At 45.1% G+C, this 18,332-nt stretch overlaps 1 protein-coding gene across 3 annotated transcripts in view; it reads left to right on the top strand.

Moving 5' to 3' along the window:
- Gcat (Glycine C-acetyltransferase) overlaps positions 1-18,332 on the top strand; it is a 175,055-nt gene that overhangs the window by 129,504 nt on the left and 27,219 nt on the right. The window lies entirely within an intron of this gene.

The following is an 18,332-nucleotide window of genomic DNA, read 5'->3' as shown; positions in this document are numbered from 1 at the left end:
GCAAAGTAAAACGGTTTGTTACATTGAAGTTCAATATATGGAAGTCTAATTGTACAGAATTGATTGATATAGGGGTTGATTGGATACAGGGTGTGCATATTCACACTCCTGCTTCCTTAGTCGTTACATGCCGGTCTACTTGGGCAATAAACCAAGCAAAAATGTTAATGTTTTCGAACAGTTCATATATCGGGAGCACATCAAGAAGGTGATCTAAAACCTCCAGCCATATGGTGACTCTCTGTTCCAAAAGGGAAAAAGAAAGTAATACTAATAACGTGTGCAGTGGTATAGCAGAGTAAACAAACAAAAAAGCTCTCTTTTTAAGACAAATGCAACTTTTTTTTTTCTCTAATTACAGCAGCCGTGCAAGGTGTTGTAAATCAGTTGGCCAGTCTGTTTCCTTTGGTGTTATAATGGTCTCATATTCTTGCAAAGTTAATCATATTACTCCTGTGTCCTTACTACATTGAACTCCTGAAATGTTTTATCCTGGCCACTGCTCCTCATCCACCATGCTTTTTCTGTTTAAAAGTTCTCGAGGCAATTATATTGCCCTCCTCTCCCTATTATTCAGGCAGAGAAACTGTGAGACCCACATGGCCATCACAAACTAATTTTCACTTGCACATGCCCTGACATTTAAGACATTGCAGTTGAGCATAAGGGAAGCTAGAATCGGCACTAGTGAAATGTGAAGGTTGTTGGCAAAGGCACCCACAGTGTGTGAGGCCACAGTTTATGCAAAGATAAAAGTGTTGAGAAAAATTATACAAATTTTGCAGTTGATATTGTTGTTTTATTAATGCTGCTCTTGCTTAAGTTATCCTTTTTTTTTAGTCACCATATGTGTTAAATGTCACAGCATTTGCTATTATAGCAATGACAATATATCGCGGGGCGGGGTCCTCATCTGGATAGTTCATTTCTAATGCATACACTTTGCATGGCTTGTTTGCGTTGCCAACACCTACGGTATTACTTTGCAATTAAAACCTTCACAATTGTTTTTCACACAAAAATAAAACAAGCAGTCTAAAAATGCCCCTTTGTATCACGCAATATAGCGCTCCTCTCACCTAAAGCTTTATGTTCTCGAGGCACAAGTAAACAGCTACATGTTAGCTGCATAACCTCTTAAATTTGCAGCAATATCGAATATATTGAGGCAAAAAAGATATCTTGGTGAACATATTGCTGCGGATGCTGACTAGCACATGAGTAGTGCTTCTTTTATTACAAACATTTAATCACCTTGCAGAGAGTGTCTACCACTTAGATCACAATCATTTTATTTAGATATTTTTGTATCATTTGCATGTGGCAGAAGCAGGAAATAGTAAGCTGACTCTGCCTTAAAGCAAACATATGCATGAGAGAGCGCTTAAAGCGTTACTTGTTCAAACCAAGGTATTGGTGTCTAGACTTCACGACGAAGAAAGTAAAATGTGAGGTCACTTACCCTGTATTCTGAAACCATCTATCACTGGAAGCTTCATTCCACTGAGCTGAGCACAGTGCCACCCCTCGACTGAAGACGACGCTGTGTTTCACAGTAATTGACATGAAGTTTAATTAAAGCTAAGCAGCCGCTTCTGTCAAGGAGTGGGGCTGCTGTGCACTTGAGTCCAGGTGGAGTGTTGAGTGGAGAATACGGGAGTTAGTCATCTTTACCTATCCTCGAGCCTCTTAAGAGATTTCCTACAACATTTAAGCTCAGCCTTTCTGTTTTCTTACAGCATAGTTATTACAGGTGGTACAAAACATTCCATTGTACAGTTTCTATAATTCTTTCGGGAAACATCCATCACCGCACTAAACAGGAATAGGCTCAATAGGTTCACTGGTATCATCTATAGTGTTTCCATCCAAGACCTACTGCTATTACAAGGCATTACAGACATTCAGTGACGTAACCAGAAATTTATTTGAGGGAGGGATTCTCCACTGGCTTCTACCACTCCCCCTTCCCCATCACCTCTCTCTCTCGCACCATATAAATGTGTGGAGGGTTTTACATCACGCCAAGACAAACTCCTAGCACTCCCCGAACAGGAATGTTTTAGCAACGAGGATGCACATTTTTTCGTTGCCAATACAACTTTGCTTAACTTCTGACAAAAGTTTTTCATTGCTAAGACATGCAGCCACTACGCATAAAATTGTGCTATCATCCTTGTGCTGTTTTTAAGAATGATTATATTAAAAATAACATTTTGTTTCCAAATGTATTTATATAATGTATATTAAGACCTAGTTGGTACATTACTTAGGAAAGCGAACTGTGCTAAAAACATGACAGCGCTCTGTCTTGTGTCTTCTTGTTTGCAGCCCAGACTCTTTGCAGCCCAAGTAACAGTGAAGGTCAGCGTTATTTTCTTACCAGATTTGCTAGTGAATAATTCAGCCATGGCTATGTATGGAAGAGAGCGGGCACTATTTTGCAAGTTGCCTATTACTTAATTGCAGGCATTAGGGGCATGCTGCCCTGATACCTGGCTATTCTAAAGACTGCAGAGCACCAAGCACAGCACATGCTGTGACAGGGTAGGTGAACCTCAGCTAAGGCAACTGGCCACGGCTATCTGGTGTTGAGCGATCGAGCAGTGATGAGACAATCCCCCTATGTTCCATAATTTTTCACTGAACTTCATTCTTGACGCCCTTAATGCGCGTCGCCACCCCAGCCCCTTTACCATATCCACCTACCCACTCGCTGGAGCTCACTGAAACTCTTTTCAGCCAATCACTGTCGCAGTTTTCGACATTTGCGGGGTTGTTGAACAACACGGCGTTCTCTAACATTCCTATATTTCTGTTTCTGTGTGGACATCGAAGCTGTTCACCTAGCTCCCCTCCCACCTGTTTGTTGTGGCGCCTTCTTAGCTTCCCTGGCGCAGCACCCTGTCCTTGATATAAATTGCCGCGTGCAAATCAACATTCTGTAGGCCTTGCTTTCTTGTCCTGTTTTCTTTCCATTTTTTCATTCTTAGCAGTGTGTACAAACTAGCCTGAGAGAAAGCTCTTCTGAAGTTTGTTAGCATAATGAAAGTCAGAGTGAATGGAAAGTAAAAGAAGAAAAAAAAGGTGGGGGGAATGTTTTTTATGAGTTTTCTAAACAAGTAAGTTGCAATATTTTCAGAATGCTTTTCTTTTGCACAGTGTGGTCGATGATTCAGGGAAGTACCAGAAATTAGAAGCTATTCGACGACACGAAGGACTGATCTAAGTTTTAAGCATGTGCTTGTCACATTTTTGTGTGTGTAGAATTTCAATGCTCATCCCCCCTCAGTAGTTATGTTTAACAGAATCTGGAATGAGGTAGAGAGGCACCATGGGTGGGGCCACAATGTTCTGCCTGCTACAGGCACTGGGCAACCGCTTTCTCCTACTTTTCTCTGCAAAAGTGGTGCACCCCTTGTACCCACTTGGCACAATGAGTGCGGTCCTAGACATAGCAGTCCTAAACATTAGATTCAGGGGAGAGGGGTTCTACAGCTGAATTTTTTTTTCATCACATCTGTGTTTGCGCCTCAAATAGCAGCAAGGTTAGGCTGCACATTTCTTATCCACTGAGTATCTCATCAATGGGTCACTTCATGTGCACAACCAATGATTGGCGCAATGCAAGGGCTGGTCATATTTCAGAGAACAATAAAGTTATGATTGTTTCAACAAAGAAAAATTTGAAGTTGCTTGAGACAGTGTTTTGCATGCTTGTCGATTTTGCCTTCAATAAAGCAGTTCCCTGCTCGCGTAATCACCATGTGCCTGTCATAGGCATGCATACCTGGCAGGAGCAGCGATGTGGATGAACTTGTGTGTTCACTTCAAAAATGCCTTGACACTGGCTGTGAGTGAAACTAAGGCCTCCAGAAATTACTGGAATCTTACTATGTAAAATACACAATAGCCTGTAGGGTTACACCTCTTGAAACGGGCTTTCTTAATTGCCCACTTGCCAATGCATCCGTGTCGTGTAGCATGGTCGTGTAGGCGCTGTTAATCTCCCAGACTATTGGTCAATGCACACTGGGTGTCTTTGTGATCTATGTATGCGCGGCACTGCGTGTTTGCACTAACTCTGACAAATAAGGAGTGCTGAAAGCAGTGCCGTGCTGTTACCTGCTTGGTCCACCTGTTTTGCTTACAAACTCACCTGAATATTTGCTGTTGTGACATAAATTTGCCCATTCTACTTATACAAAGATACCATGCATTAAATTGCTGGTCGCCGATGGTTCCTTTATAATTTTGCTGCAAAATCTTAGCCTGAAGTAAACTTTACTGCCATAACGCACTTGTATGTTCCTACGAATTGTTATTTTACATGCAAAACATGGTGGTGGTAACAACTTTATTGAAAATCCGGCAAATTCGTGGCCTGGGCCTAAGCCGCTCTCGAGTACGTCTGGAGATCCTGTCTCCTCGCCGCTTCACGGGCTTGCTGGGTGGTCTTGGAGGTTTGAGTTGCGTAGTGCGACCGTCCACCGCGCCACAGCTTTGTCTGGGGAGACTTCATTTCCTCTGTCTCACATTCCCAGAGAATGTGTCTAAGATGCATGAGCCCTGCCGCTTAATTTGTAGTTATCGTCTGAATAGAAGATGTCTGGATATATTCTCCTGAGATGAACAGGATTGCGGAAGGTCTTAGTTTGTAACTGCCTTCAGTCTACGACGACTGGAAAAGTGGAGCTTGCGGCTACAGGAATTTGACGTCACTATCACTTACAAGTTTGGCTGCAAGCACAAAAACACTGACGCTCTGTAGCGTGCACCCGCCGAATCTGTCAGTCGAGAGTCGGAGGACAATGACGGCTTCCTGGGCCCCAGTACTGCATTGGACTTGATAAGACGGCAGTGTGATGATGCTGAAATTCGACCTATCATCGACCACTTAGAGGGCCGGCCATCAACTATTCCACCATCTATGTCGCATATTGACGTCCTTCTGTCTTTGAGACAACGTGCTTTACAAGAAAAATGCCCGTTCGAATGACCGCGCCTACCTCCTGGTGGTTCTAAAAGACTTGTGGGATGACATTCCTTTCACTTGCCATGATGAGCCCACATCTGGCCACTTAGGCTCCTCACGAACGCTTGCCAGAATACACAAGATGTATTAATGGCCCAGGCTTTCAGCAAGCTTCAAACAGTACGTTAAAGGCTGCCACAAATGTCAGCGACGAAACTCACCGCCCATGAAGCCTGCCAGGTTGTTGCAACCCATCAAACCACCTCATAAGTCATTCGAACAAGTCGGCTTGGGCATTCTTAGGCCTTTTCCTCTGTCAACCGACGGCAAGAAGTGGGTGATTGTTGCGATTGACTATTTAACCCGCTATGCCGAAACTGAGGCGCTCCCACGAGCCATGGCTTCTGAAGTAGCGCAGTTGTTCATGTGCCACATTGTATTGCGTCATGGTGCCCTGTCCACTGTAATTGCAGACCGAGGCACGGCGTTCACAGCACAGCTCATGGACGAAATTTTTCAATTGAACAACACTAGGCATCGAAAGACTACTGCTTACCATTCGCTGTCCAATGAACTTACACAGCGCTTAAACAAGATTATCACGGAGATGATCTCTATGTATATCGACTTCCAGCACAAAACATGGGATCATATCTTGCCTTATGTGACCTTCGAGTATAATACCGCCGCACAAGAATTGATGCGCTTTATGCCATTTGATGCTAGACACTATGCTGCCTTGTCAAGACGCCTAACTACTGAGACCGAAGAATTTGCTAGGCGCGCTGAGGAAGCTTGCCAGCTTGCGCGGCTGCACATTGGTCAGCAGCAGCACGCAGATGCACAGCGTTATAACATCCACCGCAGACACGTATGCTACAACAGTGGTGACCATGTGTGGATGTGGACTCCTGTTCGCCGCTGTGGCCTTAGCGAAAAGTTGCTCAGCCGGTACTTTGGCCCATACAAAGTGCTGCGCCACATTAGTGACATGAACTACAAAGTCGTTTTGGACAGTGCGGCTCAAACACGGCGTAGACAACAACCTAACTCTGACATCGTTCATGTCGTACGCATGAAATCAATATTGTGAATAAAAAACCACTGCAGACGCTGGAAGGAGGGAGAGGACAACACAGGGTGGTACTAGCAATTGAATTTTTTTTGAAAAACGTCATGGCTTTTATAGAATATAGCATGTGTAACCCGACAACCAGTAGTAACCAGGACGAAGTCAAAGACAAAAAAAAATTTTTTGTTTATATAGAAGATTCTCGGAAGATTAAAAACGTCTGCATACATGTGGAAGTGAAAAAGCTGAAAGTGAGCAACACAAAATGAAATGAATAACACATAAACCTGAGCAACACAAGATAAATAAATAACACATGAAAGAGATAGCAACTCAAGATCAGAAGCCTGAAAGGTGACAAAACTGCCCATTCGTGGAAATGATGGCACAAAAAACCATACATAGAAGAATGAGACAAAGGACTCACATGGCAAGAACCACCCAGTTCTTTTCGCTAGACAGAAACTGAAGGGGAGCTAACGCATTTGTCCGGTCGTGAATGTAAGATAGCCACTGCCTGTAGTTTGGAAAGTTTGCAAGGAGCAGAGAATGCAATGTCAATTTTCTTGATGTTACGCAAAATCTTATGCAGGTAACAAACAATTGCATACTTTTTCTCAGAAGCCATTTCTTGGGATAGAGCCCTGTTTTCTGTCTTCCGGAGCTTCTTGCCAAAGGATTCAGCTACCGCTCTTAACAGTGTACTCAGGAAAACCTGCCATTGCCAATCGCTCCACTAGAGAGGCAAAACTAGCGTGCAACTTATGAACGCATGATTTTAAAAGCGCTGATCTCAGGCAGGCATGCAGAAGCTAAACCCCTTTTTATCACCTTAGATTGGGAAGAGTCAAAAGATAACTAGGCTTTTTTTATCTAGGTTGGAATGCCCAACACACATGTTGACCTTCTCTAAAAAACAGCTTCAAGTCTAAAAACTGAATTCAATGATTTTGTGGAAGCTCCATGGTGAATTTAAGAAGGTTAGAACTTAAAAAAACCTTAAAATCTCATCAGCTACTTCAGCTAGCTTGTCACTGGGTGAAAGCTTTAAGATAATAAAAAATCATCTAGTTATCTGAAAACATTTACAATGAAGGAATGAGTAAGCTTAAGCTGGTACTGAGGGGTACTGAGCAAGAACTTTTCTCGGTACCCCATGAAGAACTTTTCGCCGTAGTTAGAGAACTGATAGATGTTACTGGGGCTGTTGACCTCCAGAATTCCTGTGGTGTATCTCCAGATTCCTTTCTGGAGCTACTTAGTTTCTATCTTTCTTCTACTATTGTTTCTTTTGACGAAAATTTGTATATCCAAAAGAAAGGAAATTGTATTGGATCCAGTGTAGCACCTGTGCTTCGCGAAATTTTTCTTGCTCATTTCGACCACATGCTTGAGCTTAAGCTTACTCATCCCTTAATTGTAAATGTTTTTAAATACCCTGTGGGGGACTCTCAGTGTGATGCAAGAGGCCACGTCGTAGAAAATTTCACTTTTTACTCTGGTGCATGCCTCCTTAATAAGAGTCAACATTCCATAGCATTGCACGTAAATCATTCTACTCCAGAAACATAGGCAAGGCAGCTGGTACACTCATGGCGTACCTAGAGCGGAACGTCATAAACAACTCTTATGGAAGCGATCATTTTTCTATTGTTTTAAAGCTAACGAAACCAAATGAATGCTATCCACAAGTTGCCAGATGGAAAGTCGATTCAGGCGACTAGACGCTGTTTCATGAACTTACACAGTTGACCTGGGATGACGTTCATGTCCTGAGTATTGATCATGCGGTGGCATACCTAACAGTGTTTTTAATTGAAGCTGCATCAGTATGCATTGCACAAACTAAAGGTTTGGCTTCTAAACGACATATTCTCTGGTGGAATGAGGAATGCAAGGAAGCATGCAGGAGTCATAAGCAGGTGTGGTGTCTCCTAGGTGACTCCCCAATGGCTTAGAACCTCATAAGATGTAAAACTATAAAATCAAAAGGCAGGCGAACATAATGTATTGCTAGAAGAGATATACACAAGAAACAAAAGTATAGAACAACAAAGTAACAAAGTTATTAGGTCAGCCTTCTCACCATTTGCCGCTGGTTGGTCATCAAGGCCAGAGTGTGAAAGACCAGGCCAAAGCCCTTGGGGAACATTTCGAGCATGTTTCTTTTTCAGAACATTACTTTGAAGCTTTAGTGAAGCACAAGAATATAGCAGAAAGTGAAGCGTTGAATCGGAAGTGTAGTGGGAATGAACAATACAACTGACCTTTTGTAGTAGCCGAGCTCAGAACTGTTTTGTATATTTGTCAGAGGTCTGCTCCGAGAACTGATCAGATTATGTACATGATGATCAAACAGCTTCACCCTGATGCACAAATGGTTCTGTTGTCTCTTCAGCACCTTCTGGGCAACAGGGTACTTTCCGTTAGCATGGAAAGAGGCTATCTATGCAGTCTCTATACCTTGAAACAGGGCAACGATTCATCTTCTGTGGCAAGTTGCCTGCCTATAGCACTAACTAGCTGCCTCTGCAAGCTATTTGAAGAAATGAATAATCGCCGGCTCTTGCACCTTGAATCAAACAAATTGCTTGACCCCTATCAGTGTGGATTTAGAGAAGGTCGATCCACAACTGACCACCTCGTGCCAGCTGAGGCATACATTCGTGAAGCCTCTGCCCTTGAACAGTTCTTCCTGATGGTGTTACTTGATATTGACACGTGTATTTGTTGATCTTTACCGGGTGAGCCTGTGAAAAAGCCTGTGGGCATCTCTGTAGTCTTGGTGAAGAAGAAGGATGGAACCGTATGTTTTTGCATCGATTATTGTCGACTGAACAAGATCACGAAGAAGGATGTATATGCCTTCCCACGAATAGATGACGCATTGAATCGGCTCTGCAACGCTAAATACCTCTCATCGATGGATCTCAAGTCTCACTACTGGCAAATAGAAGTCAACAAAAGAGATCGCGAAAAGACCGCCTTCATCACACCAGATGGCCTCGATCAGTTCAAGGTCATGCCATTTGGACTATGCTCAGCGCTTGCAAAGTTCCAGTGCGTGATGGACACGGTGTTAGCAGAATTGAAGTGGCAGACCTGTCTTGTTTACTTGAATGATGTTGTCTTCTTCGCCGAAGATTTTGCCGATCGCTGATCGTGTTCGTCGCTATCACTGTGCTTCGAGTGGAACTTGCTTTTGTGGGCACAAGTTTGCCCAATAAAAAGATACTTTCGTCATTCAGTTTTGCCGCTGTATTATTCATCGTCACTACTATGTGACATTTGGTGAAAGTGAGAGGTAGAAGTGCCACACCTGAAGTTTTGCCAAAAAAGGCTTATGACACCACCTGCATTACGGAATTTTGTGAGATCTCTCAGAAATGGGTATTCGTAACAACATGCTTAACATAATAGGAAATTATTTATCAAATTGTACGTTCCATCAAAAATGCTCTGTTCAGGCCATTTACCCAGGAGACTGAGGTACCACATGCAAAAATGAATTCACTACATTCCTTTAATCCACAAAGCACCTTTTATTCCGCCTATGTTGATGATGGGCAGATGGCATTTGAATCTTGTAACCTTGCTTTCTGCGAACGACAGGTTCAACTTGGTCTCAACAAAGTGTCAAGATGGGCACAGGAGAGTGGACTTAAAGGGCCCCTGAAACGGTTCGGACAAATTTTGTAGATGCGTAGGGTACAGCTAAAGTTAATCATTTGCTCCACAATTTGTGTGGAACGTCTCATATTAAGAGGGCTATGGACGATTACAAGTTACCCTCCTCCATAGTCATGCATTTTCTCCTCAACTAGTTTGCCGAATGATCAGGGCTAAGCTCCACCTTCACTGGCTCTGCGTCATGATGGCACGTCGTGTTGTCGACTTCCGGTTCTCTAGGAGTGAGCGTGCGAAGCCTCTCCAAACTTTCCACCAGCTGCTTGGCAGTCGACCCCAAGTGAGAGCTATCGAAGCAGCGTGCATTGTGAGCATTCTGTCGCAGCGCTGAACGTGTCTGGTATTCCAGTAACCACAGCTGAGCTGGGTGTTTCAACAGAACGGTGGAAGCATAAGCTCCAGCCATTAAAGGAACTTTAGTGTAGACGTACGTGAGCGGCCTGATCGGTCTGCACGGTCCAGCCACCTGTTGGCGCAGAGCTTAACCAGCCAAGCAAAGCGCTAATATTCCTCTAACCAAGTGTAAAACATTTTAAACATTTACAAAAACAATGTGTTAACGACTACACTCCTGCTAAACATTTACACCAGCAGCAAAGAAGAGTGCATTTCATTACTGCTACTGTGTGTGGTTGAGCTCTGTGCCACCAGGTGGCTGCACCATGCAGACCATTCACATTTGTGCCTCTGTCCTCCCGTGGAACGTCACGGCCAAACGGCCAGGCCCTGTCCCCTTGCACTTGCGTTTACCCTAATACCGGACTTCGGAGTGGCAGTCCGATACGCTGCAACCAGTCCGCTCGTCTGCTGCCTTGCAGAAGGTTACGATGTCGCAACTTGACATATTGCCAGTAGCTACGTCTGCAGTCCACAACGCAACAAAGTCGAATCATAGTGCTTGCGAAAAGACTGAGACCGACTCTGACCACAGAGCTCTCGTCAAAATGGAGCATGTAACACAAGCAGATGACACTTGCTGTGTGCCGAAAGTGCTTTAGTGAGAAATTGTTCTTGTGCATTCTCTTTCTGTTACTTTCTTTTAACAGAAACCAATTAACTAGTTAACATTCCAACTATTACGAACATAATTTGTTCACCATAAAGGTGGAAAAATTATCGATGACACGCCCTGGGCAGCCAATTGAATAGTTCGCCCGACTGACGTCAATTGGATGATTTACATCATATGGGTAGGGGCGGCTAAAAATTCCGCTGAGCAGTGTGCTGCGATCAGCAGCGATGTACATTTTTGAAACCTTATAATAAATTACACGCTTTATGCGGAACACTTAGATGCATCAATCAGAAGGACCTACTCTAACGACTCAGTATGTTTGTACAAAATCGTTTCAGGGTCCCTTTAATCTAAATCCCATTAAAAGCTCTTGTATCCTTTTTTTCTAGAAGTAGAGGCCTGGTCTCAGACTCCCATATTAAGCTGCATGGTCAACACTTACGTGTAAACAGAGAGCACAAATTTCTAGGCATCATTTTAGACACGAAGTTAACCTTTATTCCATACCTGAAGTACCTTAAAACAAAGGCCTAAAAACCGTGAACATTCTTAAAATTCTGTCATATACAATGTGGGGTAGTGACAGGAAATGCCTCATGAACCTATACAAAAGCCTAATTCAAGCACACCGTATTTGCCCGAATCTAACGCGCACTTTCTTTTCATTAAAACGGGTCCTAAAATTGCCCGCACGTCAGAATTGAGTCTGACCCTAAATCAGTGTTAACATATCGCCATTGGCATTTCAAAATGGCTGCCTTGCATGGGCTTCAAGCCTAGCTGCCCTAGCGTTCTCTATGTGCTGTTGTACGTGTGCTTAAGCAATGCTTCCTTTGGCTTAGGTTAGTGCACTGTTCGTCTTCCCGTTTTCTGCGTTTGCTCTATCAGCATGGACGTGCCAACTGCAAAGACATGCCGAGTTCACCACGATGCCGCAATTAAAATGAAAGCGATCATGTGTACAGAGACGGACGGAAATCGGGCCGCATCACTGACGTTCGGAGTTCTCAAAACGTGTGCGGGACTGGCGCAAACAGGAGAGGTGTTCTACACTGGTGGCTGCTGTGTACAGCGCGGCCGTGCGGCCCCTATCTTGAAAGTGATCTGCAGCGGAGACAAGAGTCTATGCATCTAGGCGCACCGTGCTGTGTTCTGGTTGCTTAGTTCGTGTTGATGCGAGAGGCTGCACAAAGGTTAATTCTCTTGCTCCTGTTACTGCACTTCCTCACTCCAGCGTTTAAAGAGTTTTCGCAGTCATTGAGTGAGACATGTTCATGCTTGTGTGCATGTGACACCATGCTTGTTAATTTAGATAGTAAGCGAATTTTTAGAAGTCTATACGGCCGATAAAAAAATTATCCTTACTCTTTTTATAGCTGTCCACTAATTTGCTATCGCAATCGATGCTGTACCTTTCACGCGAAACTGTGACTTTTTTATTCATCGCAACTTTATTGCATTGGGAGTAAATCTTTGCTTTTTTTCCAAATAAGAGAAAGTTGTATTTCTGTATGAAAGAATGAGGTCCGCAGTACTGTAAAGGACTTTTCTTTCTTTAGGTCACGGCAAACAGGTACACGTAACAATTGAGGGTGGTTTTTTTTCTTTTTTTTTGGTCACGAAATACGGGTGCGGGTAACAATCGAGGGCGCATTGGAATCGAGTGAATACTGTATATTGCAGGGCCATAATGTATTAATCGGCTACTCCTAGTGCTTTGAAGATGCTGGACCCTGGCCGTTATCTAGCTATCTTCCTGGTGACTGGTGCCTTCAGGACAAGTCCTGTATAGAGTCTCTACGTTGAAGCTAATGGGTGGTCACTCCATCTTCGGAGATCCAGTTTCATGTACTTTCTGAAAGTGAACGCAAACAATGAGCACCCCTCCTATTCAACTGTAAATGATGTGACTAGTGCCACCCTTTTTCATAACCGGCCTGCTATAAAAGAGCCCTTTTCACTGCATTTAAGGAGCCTCAGTGAGGGAATGGGTGCTCCAGTCTATGAAAATCCTCCAATGGCTCCACTAAAGCTGTTACCGCTATAATAATGGCAACTTGTTGAGTGTGACACGTTTTTTATTGAGGTAACAAAACATGCTCCAGATGTGCACACGCAAATACACTTTCTGGAGCTTCAGTTGAAGTACACCTGCCCAGAGTTTTACACGGATGCTTTAAAGTGACAAGCTGGCATCTCGTATGTGGCTGTCGGCCCATCATTTTCAGAACCCAGTGTTCTATATCCTGAAACCAGCATCATCACGGCAGAGGCCTATGCAGCACTGTTGGCTACTAAACCCATTAAGAAAGCAAAGCTCCCCATTATATTCACAAATTCCTTAAATGTTGTCGAAACTTTGCAATCGCTACAAAAACATAATATCCTGTAATCAATGACCTCTATTCTCTGCTATGCAATACATATGCATATAACTAACCGAAGACAACTGCAAATGTTGAAACGGTGGCTTTCACTTTTACAATGTTCTCATTTTGCTAACAAACAGGTTGTAATATTGTAATGTCGATTGAAGATGAGTCTTACAAAATAGACGCTTCTCTTTAATGGCGGGCCAGAAGAAGAGTGTGCAGCTTACGCGCTTCGTCGTCTTCCATGGCGCCGGCTGTTGCGCGTGCTGTCCCGCGGTGCGGGAGCCTCACATATTTGTGTCAATCGCCCCCCATGCGAAATGGAGCTCCTCAGGTGCATCTCGGCGTTCACGTACGCGCATAGTAGGGTTTCATGCGCACCACATGAACTTCAGCGCGAGGACGACGATGGGGCGAACCAGGAGTCAGAACTGCAGGGGACGACTTCGTAGGTAACGTCACTGAGGCGGTGTGTAACCTTGCAGGGACCAAAATACCGGCAGAGCAACTTTTCTGAGAGTCCACGACGACGGATCGGTGTCCAGACCCACACGAAGGCGCCGGTATTGTAATGGACATCGCGTCGACCCTGATTGTACCGAAGGGTATCGGCATGCTGTTGGCCCCGGTACAATGCTGAGCAAGCTGGCGGGCTTCTTCAGCTCTTTGTACGAACTCTTCTACATGTACGCTGGTCGGGCTATTATCAGCAAGAGGTAGCATGGCATCAAGTGTGGACGTGACGTGGCACCTGTATACAAGCTCGAACGGCGTGTACTGTGTAGTCTCCTGTACAGCAGTGTTATACGCGAAGGTCACATAGGGTAAAATCTCGTCCCACATCTTGTGCTCTACGTCGATATACATGGAGAGCATATCAGCCAGCGTTCTGTTCAGACTATCTATTAATTCATTGGTTTGAGGGTGATACGCAGTGCTCTTGCGGTGAGAGCAATGCGTCAGCTGGAGAACGTCCTGCATATGTTCGGCTGTAAATGCTGTACCGCGGTCGGTGATGACAACAGACGGTGCACCATGTCGTAGGACGATGTGGCATACAAAGAACTTGGCCATTTCATACGAGTTTGCTTGCAGAATAGCTTTGGTTTCGGCGCACCGGGTTACGTAGTCGGTAGCGATGACTATCCATTTGTTGCATGAAGAGGTCATTGGGAATGGCCCTAGTAGATCTATACCTATTTGTTGGAACGATGCTTGAGGAGGGTCCACAGGGTGGAGAAAGCCAGCCGGTTTAACTGGTGGTTTCTTTCGGCGCTGACAATGCGGCAGGTCTTCACATACCGTTTCACAGAAGAATAAAGCTGGGGCCAGTAATACTTCTGTCGTATCCTTGCTAATGTTTTAGCGAATCCCAGGTGTCCCGCGCATGGCTCATCATGGCAGGCTTGCAAAACGTCTTGGCGTAGCGCCGACGGCATGACAAGGAAGTACGTATTAGGACCGCTTCCGCAGTTTTCTCTGTAAAGGACGTTGTTGTGCAAGTAGTACGATGATACGTCGCGCACGAGCGAGCGGAGTGAAACACCTTCAATTTCTTGAAGGTGCTCGATCAGCGGCAGCAGCTCAGGGTCAGTGCACTGGTGCTCAGCCATCTTTATGGCGTCAAAAACGCCGACAAATGGCAAGTCATGGTCAGGGTCCGATGACCTCGTAGGGAGTGGTGCACATGACAAACAGTCAGCATCGCTGTGCTTCCTCCCAGATCGGTAGACAACTGTTATGTCGTACTCTTGTAAGCGCAAGCTCCAACGGGTTTGTCTGCCTGAAGGATCCTTGAGGTTGGCAAGCCAGCACAGGGCATGGTGATCGCTGACAGCCTGAAAGGTTCTACCGTACAAGTAGGATCGGAATTTACCAATTGCCACACAACCGCTAGGCATTCTTTTTCAGTGGTTGAGTAGTTCTTCTCAGCCTTGGTGAGACTGCGGCTTGCATAAGCAATGGGGTGTTCCGCACCAGCTTGCCACTGTGCAAGAACTGCACCGAGACCTGTATTGCTGGCGTCAGTATGGATTTCAGTGTCGGCATCTTTGTCGAAATGAGCAAGTATAGGGGCTGCTTGCAAACGCTGGCGCAATTCATTGAACAACTGCTGCTGCTCATCCGCCCAAATGAAAGGCACATCGTCGTGTGTAAGCCGTGTCAGAGGCTCAGCAATTCTCGAGAATTCCTCGACAAAGCGCCTATAATATGCGCACAAACCAAGGAAGCATTGGACAGCCGTCTTGTCTGTGGGTGGCGAAAACTCGGCGACGGCAGCTAACTTGCCGGGTCTGGTTGGACGCCTTTAAGACCAACAACATGGCCAAGAAATTTGAGCTCTTGGAACCTGAAGTAGCATTTTTCAGGCTTGATGGTGAGGCCGGCAGTACGGTTCGCAGCAAGGACACTCTCGAGTCATGTGAGATTTTCGTCAAAAGTGCTTGAGAACATGACGACGTCGTGCAAGTACACGAGTCAGGTTTGCCATTTGAGTTCAGCAAGCATGGTATCAAACATCCGCTGAAAGGTGGCAGGTGCGGAACAGAGACTGAAGGGGAGAACTTTGAACTCATAAAGCCCGTCAGGTGTCACAAACGCTGTTTTTTCACGATCCTGTTCATCAAATTTGATTTGCCAATACCCTGATTTAAGGTCCAACGAAGAAAAAAACTTGGCATGTTGTAGACGATTCAATGCGTCGTCGATGCGTGGCAATAGATAAACATCACGCTTGGTGTCACTGTTCAACTTTCTGTAATCTACACAGAACCATAGTGTGTTATCTTTCTTTCTGACTAACACTACAGGGGAGGCCCACGGACTTGTGGACGGCTGGATCACGGCGTCTTAGAGCATCTCTTTCACCTGATGCTTGATCGCTTCCCTTTCCACTGGAGACACTCTGTAAGGATGCTGGCGAACAGGACGTGCAGACTCATCCGTAATAATGCGGTGCTTTGTGATCGACGTGCGCCGTACTTTGGACGACATTGAAAAACAGTCCGCAGATTCATTCACGAGACTCAGTAGACGGTCTTTCTGATGGTCTGGCAGAGCAACGTTAACATGAATCCGTTCTTTTAGGCTGGGTAACTCAGATTGCTGAGAGGATGCGATTTCCAATGTTGCAATGTCAGTAACATCAATGATTTCGCGAAGAAATGCGATTGCCATTCCTCGCAGTACATACCGATACTCGTTGCTAAAGTTTGTTAGCAAAACGACTGAACATTTGTTTCGCACCTGTAGAAGCCCTCTGGCTATGCAAATGTGGTGCTCAAGAAGCAGGGGGATGTTGGCCTCAGCGATTCCTTCGGCGTCTTCCATGTCGCATCGAACAAGGGTAAGCACGTTGCTCTTGGGTGGCAACGTGATGTGATCGTCAGCTACGCGAAGCGCGATGTCACTGGCGTTGTCATTACTGTTTGCTATGGCTTGCGTAGTAGCGAAGCTAACTCTGGATCCTTGCAGGTCGATGATGGCACCGTTCGCCTGAAGGAAATCCATGCCGAGTATAAGGTCCTTTGAACGTAAGGCCGCCTCATGGTTCTCAAACCATGTCCGCGCATAGTCCTCGAGGGCAAAGTAGGCGTTGCATAGCTTGCGCTATGGAGTCCAGCTGTTGAATTCTGCGACATGCTCAGAGTGATCGAGCCAGTCCTCAACATCCTCGAAAGTGTCCCCATGGAAGGATGTGGGGATTCGCGGCTGGTTAAGGACGACCTCGGTCGGTGCCGTTGAGGAAGAAGATGGAACTGATGTACTCATCTTTCCGACTCGATTGGGTAGAGGCTCGTGCTCAGGTGGCAGTTCTTGAAGTCGACGGCTTGTCCGTACGTGAACAGGAGTCAGCTCGACCGGACTTCTTACTGGGCTTGTAGATGGCGTTTGATCTGGGAGTGGTAGCATGTACCCCGCACCTCCACCAGAACATGTTGGGTGCCTGGACACAGGTGTAGAAAGGGTAACGAGCTTGCCAATAAAATGGCAACTTCCATAGCAACAAAACCTAGCAATTTGTCCATACACCTTCCTGCCACAGACTTGAAGCCATTCCTGCGCAATAAAACTCAGGAGCTATTGGCAACACCTGCGGGATGTGGAAATATGGAATAAACACTATGTAATTAAGACATCTTTAGGGAGCTGGCAGTCAACAACAAAGACACGACGACGTGACGTCCTCTTTTGCTACCTCAGAATAGGGCACACATGTGGTACCCATTCACTTATTTTGACTGGCACTGAGCCTCCCCTCTTTGGTGAGAGGCTTACGGCACACTACATCTTGCTGGAGTGCCGGAAAGCAGAAGCAGAAAGGAAAAATCACTTTCCTAAGGCATACAGACTATAGATGCGCTTACATTCGACATTATTTCTTGGCCCAGATCCTTTCTTTGAAACCAAAGCAGTGCTTAAGTTTTTAAGTGATGTTGTGCTGCATGTTATTAGCCTGAGAGACTCTTAGCCATCCCTCTGTCTGGAGGGTATTGCTGCGAGCGTACTATTTTGTAGAGCACATCCCTCCATGCCGCCCTTATGCTCAAGCGTCTCAGTGAGGCGGTGGTGCTACTGGAAGCGCTGTGTTTTGTTGTCTCATCCTTTTTCAGAATATATTTTGGGATCGTTGGCCACATTACTCGTTTCTGTGATTATTTTAGTACTTGTATATTTCACGTATCTTAGAGCGAATATTTTAGGCCTCTATACAGCCACGTTACATGCGACTTCTGCCATTCAACGCGTCATTGACTTCTCTATACCATTTTTAACACTCTTCGGCCATCCCTGACCCTTGTGCCAAAGAACGCCATGTTCGATTATGAGCTATTTCAACAAGCTATTTGAGGCTGGAGCTGGTAGCCTAAGGAGAAAAACATACTGGAGCAAATATTTGCAACGAAATGAGGCATGTATCTGCTGCAGCAAAGATCCAGACATCACTCAGCACATCTTAAACGAATGCAAAGGGATTCAACCAGTGAGACCCGTAGGTAATGTACACCTTCCAGAAGTGCATACATTTAAAGTGGATGGAACCATCAACCAGTTAGCAGTCGAGATAAGCAAGAGACGTTTAGAGTATTGGTGGAAAAAAAGCAGGGGAGAGATTGATACGACTGAATCCATTATAGGCATAGGTAGCGGACAAGGCTGATACAGAAGTTTTGAGGAAAAGAAATAAATTAAGGAGACGCATACAGAAAT

This window comes from Dermacentor andersoni, chromosome 2, assembly GCF_023375885.2.
Source record: "Dermacentor andersoni chromosome 2, qqDerAnde1_hic_scaffold, whole genome shotgun sequence".
Lineage (NCBI taxonomy): Eukaryota > Metazoa > Arthropoda > Arachnida > Ixodida > Ixodidae > Dermacentor > Dermacentor andersoni.
The sequence above is the reverse complement of the archived record's forward strand: the minus strand, read 5'-3'. Positions and strand labels throughout refer to the sequence as shown.